This window comes from Cupressus sempervirens, chromosome 2, assembly GCF_028749045.1.
Source record: "Cupressus sempervirens isolate cs-2001-9-10 chromosome 2, ASM2874904v1, whole genome shotgun sequence".
NCBI classification, from domain to species: Eukaryota; Viridiplantae; Streptophyta; class Pinopsida; order Cupressales; family Cupressaceae; genus Cupressus; species Cupressus sempervirens.
The window spans coordinates 555742412-555748741 of record NC_143119.1 but is presented as its reverse complement, the minus strand read 5'-3'; the positions used below and the strand labels follow the sequence as shown (position 1 = coordinate 555748741).

General features: G+C 48.6%; 3 non-coding genes across 3 annotated transcripts in view; all 3 read left to right on the top strand.

Annotated features, from left to right (window-relative positions):
* The first annotated feature begins 2886 nt into the window (after positions 1-2886).
* LOC149573743 (18S ribosomal RNA) lies at positions 2887-4697 on the top strand. Its single transcript, XR_016360696.1, has one exon. It is a non-coding gene; the product is annotated as an 18S ribosomal RNA (ribosomal RNA).
* A 660-nt stretch (positions 4698-5357) lies between these two features.
* LOC149573742 (5.8S ribosomal RNA) lies at positions 5358-5511 on the top strand. Its single transcript, XR_016361235.1, has one exon. It is a non-coding gene; the product is annotated as a 5.8S ribosomal RNA (ribosomal RNA).
* A 224-nt stretch (positions 5512-5735) lies between these two features.
* LOC149573741 (25S ribosomal RNA) overlaps positions 5736-6330 on the top strand; it is a 3534-nt gene continuing 2939 nt past the window's right edge. The window contains exon 1 of the ribosomal RNA XR_016361033.1: positions 5736-6330. This exon is cut by the window's right edge and continues 2939 nt beyond it. This is a non-coding gene — a ribosomal RNA (25S ribosomal RNA).

Sequence of the window (6330 nt, the reverse complement as noted above, 5' to 3'; positions counted from 1 at the left end):
TCACGAGCCCTTGTCTAGCCATGAGGTGGGGTGCTTGGGGCTCTAGCAATTTTTTGTGTGCCTATCGCGGCTACAATGGGAGCTTTGATAACAAAAGCTCTCAGTGACCCTCCCCCAATAGAATCAGTGCTGGTGTTCACGAAAGACACGTTATTCAGATTTGGAATACTGGCACCAGCATTGTTTCTATTGGGAGGGTCATGAAGCCATCCCGATTTTGCTATGCAAGGGCTCTCTCCCCAGAGTCATTCTCTACGCAACAACTTCTTTGGCACAAAATTTTCAGAATGGTTTGGTAGTGGTTGTGGTTGACCCTCCCCAATAGAATCAGTGCTGGTGTTCGAGAAAGACATGTTATTCGGATTTTGAATATTTGCACCAGCATCATTTCTATTGGAAGGGCCGTGAAGCCATCCCAATTTTGCTATGCGAGTGCTCTCTCCCCAGAGTCATTCTCTTTGCAACAACTTCTTTGGCACAAAATTTTTGGAATGGTTTGGCAGTGGTTGTCAGTCCAATGGTGCCATTGTGGTGGTTGCTTGGGCAGCGATCTAAAGGGTGAGCCATCATCTAGCAGTTGGGCTGCGCATCACGAGTGATAAGGGAGCCTTTGTTTCCAGAAGCTCCCCGTGGCCATTCGATCAAAAGAGCCATTTCTCGTGTGGGCAAGGACAAATGCACCCTGGATTCCAAACAAAATCAGCAACATCGGATCTGTATATAAGAGCAGAATGAAGGAGCAGCCCATTTGCTATGTGCCTCTCACCAAAGATGCTCTTCTCTCTCACTCCATTGCCACAATTTTGGGAGTTGTTCGATAGCGGTTGTCATTCTAGTGTGTCATTGTGGTGATCTGGAGAGCGATGCTAAGGGCAGGAGCTTGTGTCTAGAATTTGGGATGTTTGTGCGAGCGAGCAGGGGGGGCTTCTCTTCTTGGAACATCTCCGTGGCCTTTGTATATAGACCCAATGCCGACGATATCGATGGATGTGAGCCCTTGGATTCCAAATTTGTTCACAGCTAACATTGGTCTTTGTGAGAGATGGGTACGAAAGCACATCCCAATTGCTAAGCGGGAGCTCCCCAAGGTCACCTCTCTGCCATCTTGACTGGCACAACATTGGGAATGGTTCTATAATAGTTGTCATTCCAATGTGTCATCAGGGGGATGCCTTGGAAAGTGGCCTTTCAAGGGCGAGCTCACGTCTAGCACTTGGATTTTGCATCGCATCACAAGTGAATGGGGAGATCTCTCTATGAACAGTGGCATGGTGATTGCAAGAGAAAATTGACTTAGTCAGAGCATTGGCCTCGAGCCATTATGACGGCCTTGCAATTTCTCTTTAATTGCAACCTATGTTTGTGCAGTAGCAGAGTTTGCATGTAAGATGGGCCTTGTTCTTGAGAGTTCCAGGAGGTGACCTCCAAAACTTTTGGATTGGTCCTCTTCACTGTCTCATCCTACAAAAGTGCATGGCACTGTCGTGACAGCTTTTGTGGTCTGGGCCAGTAGAAGTGTAGAGTATTACCAATAATTTTTATTTGGATGCGGAAACTCTCCATGCCCTGTCCTGCCCTGTGCGATCCGAACAGCTGCGGCTCATGGGTTCTGTGAGAGATACTCTTCTTTAGCTCCCCCCTAAAGAGAGTGTTCGGTGTTTGCATTGTGTGGACAAAAAGCCCAAGGCATTTCATCTCTCTTCAGATGCAAAACTCTGGGAGGGCTTGTCGAATTATGGCCATTTGTATATGGTGCACCAAAAAGCGTGTACGGGGCATATGCCTGGGAAATGGATGTCTCTGAGTGTCCTTACTCGGTCGCGTGCATGGTGTACATCTTTGCATTATGACTCTGTTGCGAGCATTTGTGATTTGAGCATTTTGGGGGAATGAGTTTCGTATGAGATGTTCTTCTCAGGCTCCTACGAACCAGAGCGCTCATCTTTGCAATGCTCTGACAAGTGCAGGCCCAACATGTCTGTTTAGGGGAAGAAATCACACGAATGCTTTTTGTCGAGATGTGGGTGCTCGCGGGTGGGTTCACTCGTGGTGTAGTTCTTCGGTATGTGCATGTGCATGAGATTGAAGCTTGTTCGACAATGCTAGTGTGAGTGTTCACCCATAGGAACTTTTCTTTACCTATGCTGGAAGATCACTTGTCACGGGGAACGGTTAGCGAGGCTATGCTGGGAAAGGAGAAATTTGCCAGAGGTTAGACATGTCTGTGTATGCGGGCGGGCTCTCATCACCTATAAATGTGCGGAGGGGGTGTTATACATGATGCCCTTGAGTGGCCTTATAATTGAGGTGGTCGCCTGCACAGTGGTGCCCCCACCAATCACATAACCAGCCATGTTTTTGACTCGCATGGCCCTTCACCCTTCAGCACGGCAGTCTCTGTTGGCACTTTGAAAACCAACTCTTCATCGTGGGAAAATGTTTGTTGCGATCAAGAAGGATTTTGTCTGTACAGGTGCACCTCAACAGGCATGTAGGAGGCATATTCCTGGGAAATGGATGTCTCTGAGTGCCCTTACAATTGAGGTGGCTACGTGCATAGTGCATCTCGTACAGACTCGAGGCTTCTTTTCGAGTAGTGGTGACAGCGAGTTCGAGGGTAAAGTGTTCCGTACGGGATGTTCTTCCCAGGTACCTATGAACTGAGGCTCCCTGTTCGGCCCTCTCTGGTCAACGATGGGACACTTTCCTCTTGTGTGAAATCTTTGAGCGTTGCAAGTCCTGCATGTGTTGTGAACATCATTCTTGTTGCTTGTGCGGCAGATTATGTTTGGATGCATGAGGGAGCAAATTCAAATTTTGGTTTCCCATCGCAGAAAGCATCCCTTGGCTATAGCAAGTCTTGGGGGTCCCCTCGTTGTTAGAAGCTACCTAGTCAATCCTGCCAGTAGTCATATGCTTGTCTCAAAGATTAAGCCATGCATGTCTAAGTATGAACTATTTTAGACTGTGAAACTGCGGATGGATCATTAAATCAGTTATAGTTTCTTTGATGGTACTTTGCTACTCGGATAACTGTAGTAATTCTAGAGCTAATACATGCACCAAATCTCGACTTTCGAAAGGGATGCATTTATTAGATAAAAGGCCAGTGCGGGTTCGCCTGCTATTCTGGTGATTCATGATAACTCGATGGATTGCACGGCCTTTGTGCTGGCGACACTTCATTCAAATTTTTGCCCTATCAAATTTTGTTGGTAGGATAGAGACCTACCATGGTGGTGACGGGTGATGGAGAATTAGGGTTTGATTCTGGAGAGGGAGCCTGAGAAACGGCTACCACATCCAAGGAAGGCAGCAGGCGTGCAAATTACCCAATCCTAACACGGGGAGGTAGTGACAATAAATAACAATACTGGGCTCATCGAGTTTGGTAATTGGAATGAGTACAATCTAAATCCCTTAACAAGGATCCATTAGAGGGAAAGTTTGGTGCTATAAACCATGGTAATTCTAGCTCCAATAGCATATATTTAATTTGTTGTAGTTAAAAAGCTCGTAGTTGGACCTTGGGTCGTCACGGTTAGTCTGCCTTTTGGGTGTGCACTGGCCCTCATGTCCCTTCTGCTGGTGGCGTGTTCCTAGCCTTAATTGGCTGGGTCGCGGTTCCGGTGCCGTTACTTTGAAAAAATTAGAGTGCTAAAAGCAAGCCTACGCTCTGAATACATTAGCATGGAATAACGTGATAGGAGTCTGGTCCTGTTCCGTTGGCCTTCGGGATCGGAGTAATGATTAATAGGGACTGTCGGGGGCATTCGTATTTCATTATCAGAGGTGAAATTCTTGGATTTATGGAAGACAAACCACTATGAAAGTATTTTCCAAGGATGTTTTCATTAATCAAGAATGAAATTTGGGGGCTCGAAGATGATCAGATACCATCCTAGTCTCAACCATAAACAATGCCAACCAGGGATCGGTGGTTGTTGCTCTGAGGACTCCTCCAGCACCTTCTGAGAAATTAGAGTGTTTGGGTTCCAAGGGGAGTATGGTTGCAAGGCTGAAACTTAAAGGAATTGATGGAAGGGCACCACCAGGAGTGGAGCCTGCAGCTTAATTTGACTCAACACAGGGAAACTTACCAGGTCCAACCATAGTAAGGATTGACAGATTGAGAGCTCTTTCTTGATTCTATGGGTGGTGGTGCATGGCCATTCTTAGTTGGTGGAGCAATTTTTCTGGTTAATTCCGTTAACGAATGAGACCTCAGCCTGCTAACTAGCTATGTGGAGGTTCCCCTTCGCGGCCAGCTTCTTAGAGGGACTATGGCCTCCTAGGCCATGGAAGTTTGAGGCAATAACAGGTCTGTGATGCCCTTAGATTTTTTTGGCCGCACGCGCGCTACATTGATACAACCAACGAGTTTCTCTCCCTAGCCCGAAAGGTTTGGGAAATCTTGCCAAATTGCATCGTGATGGGGATAGACCATTGCAATTATTAATCTTCAACAAGGAATTCCTAGTAAGCGCGAGTCATCAGCTCGCGTTGACTACATCCCTACCCTTTGTACACACCGCCTGTCGCTCCTACCAATTGAATGATCCGATGAAGTGTTTGGATCGCGGCGACGATGGCGGTTCCTGTCAGCGACGTCGTGAGAAGTTCACTTAAACTTATCATTTAGAGGAAGGAGAAGTCATAACAAGGTTACCGTAGGTGAACCTGTGGTAGGATCATTGTCAGTTTGAGACCTTGAATCGTGTAGGGGATAGATCTGGCCTCCTCCCTGCCTCCAAAATCTCGACGATGTGGGGACACTCGGCCCTGCAGTGATGTGTTGGACAGCCAAGCTACGGGTCCAGCACTGTCGAGGTCGAGGGTCACATCAAATGCCCGTGATCGAAAGAGTGGATTCGTCGCGGGGTGAAGAAGAGACTTGGATGCCATCTGGATTAGGATCGGTGCCTTCGAACGATGTCCACGTCAGAGCGAGAGGTTTCTGCTCGATTGCAGTTCAGAGGGGGTTCGGGCCTCATCCCCCGCTAATATTTCATGGCGGCAAGTTGGGACTGCCGCAACCCCCCGTTGCCTTGCCAAGGTGTGTTGACTCGTCACTTGGAGCGTTCTATGTTTAGGATGGGTGCACTCGCATGATTTTCGGGGCAGGGGCCCCGTCCGCTATCACGGCTCTCCCATGCGTTGCCTCCCACCTTTGCAAGATGATGGGGCGGGGACACACCACAGTGTTCCTTGTCACACCCATTGGGTGCTCGAGGTTCGTGATGTATCAACCACCCAACACATGGGTGCATCACACACCTTAGAAATCCAAAGAACGAAGTGCGAGCCAGTGCCTTGCGTGCTTGGGTCACCAAAAGACAAAAGAAAAACAAAATCATGTCTCTTGGCAAGGGATATCTCGGCTCTCACCACGATGAAGAATGTAGCGAAATGCAATACTTAGTGTGAATTATAGAATCCCGTGAATCATCAAGTCTTTGAACGCAAGTTGTGCCCGAGGCCTCGGCCAAGGGCACATCTGCTTGGGTGTCACACTACAAAATTTTGCCCTCCCCAGCGAGGAGCAGAGATGGCCATCCACATTCGCAAGTGGTGCATGGTTGGCTGAAATGAGCACGAGGTCCGTCGATCCGTCATGATGAGCGGTGGTTCGCAAAGGCCGGCGTTGGTTTGCGCCGATTGAACAATTCCTCGCGAGGAACTTTATTCTGGGCTCAACGGCCCGCCGCAGTGCGGGCATTGCTGCATCTCTACCATGTCCCCAAGTTAGGCATGAGTACCTGCTAAGTTTAAGCATATCAAAAAGCCGAGGAAAAGAAACTTACCAGGATTCCCCTAGTAACGGCGAGCAAACTGGGAAGAGCCCATCATGAAAATCGACGGTCACGCCTATCGAATTGTATTCTGTAGAAGCGTCCTCAGTGACGGACTAGGCCCAAGTCGGTTGGAAGGGGGCACCAAAGAGGGTGAGAGCCTCGTTGGGCCCAGACCCTATCACACCACGAGGCGCTGTCGGTGAGTCAGGTTGTTTGGGAATGCAGCCCTAATCGGGTGGTACATTCCGTCCAAGGCTAAATACGGGCGAGAGACCGATAGTGAACAAGTACTGCAAGGGAAAGATGAAAAGGACTTTGAAAAGAGAGTTAAAGGGTGCTTGAAATTGTCGAGAGGGAAGCAGATGGAGGCCGACGATGTGCCCCAGTCAGATGCAGAACAGTGTGAGCCGGTCCACCTCTCAGTTCGGGGGACGTGCCAGCACGGGTTGTCATGGCCGCACAAGTGCAACCTTCTTGGTCACACAAATACTTCCATCGCAGCAATCAAGGAGTGAAGTGCATGCCTTTATGGTGG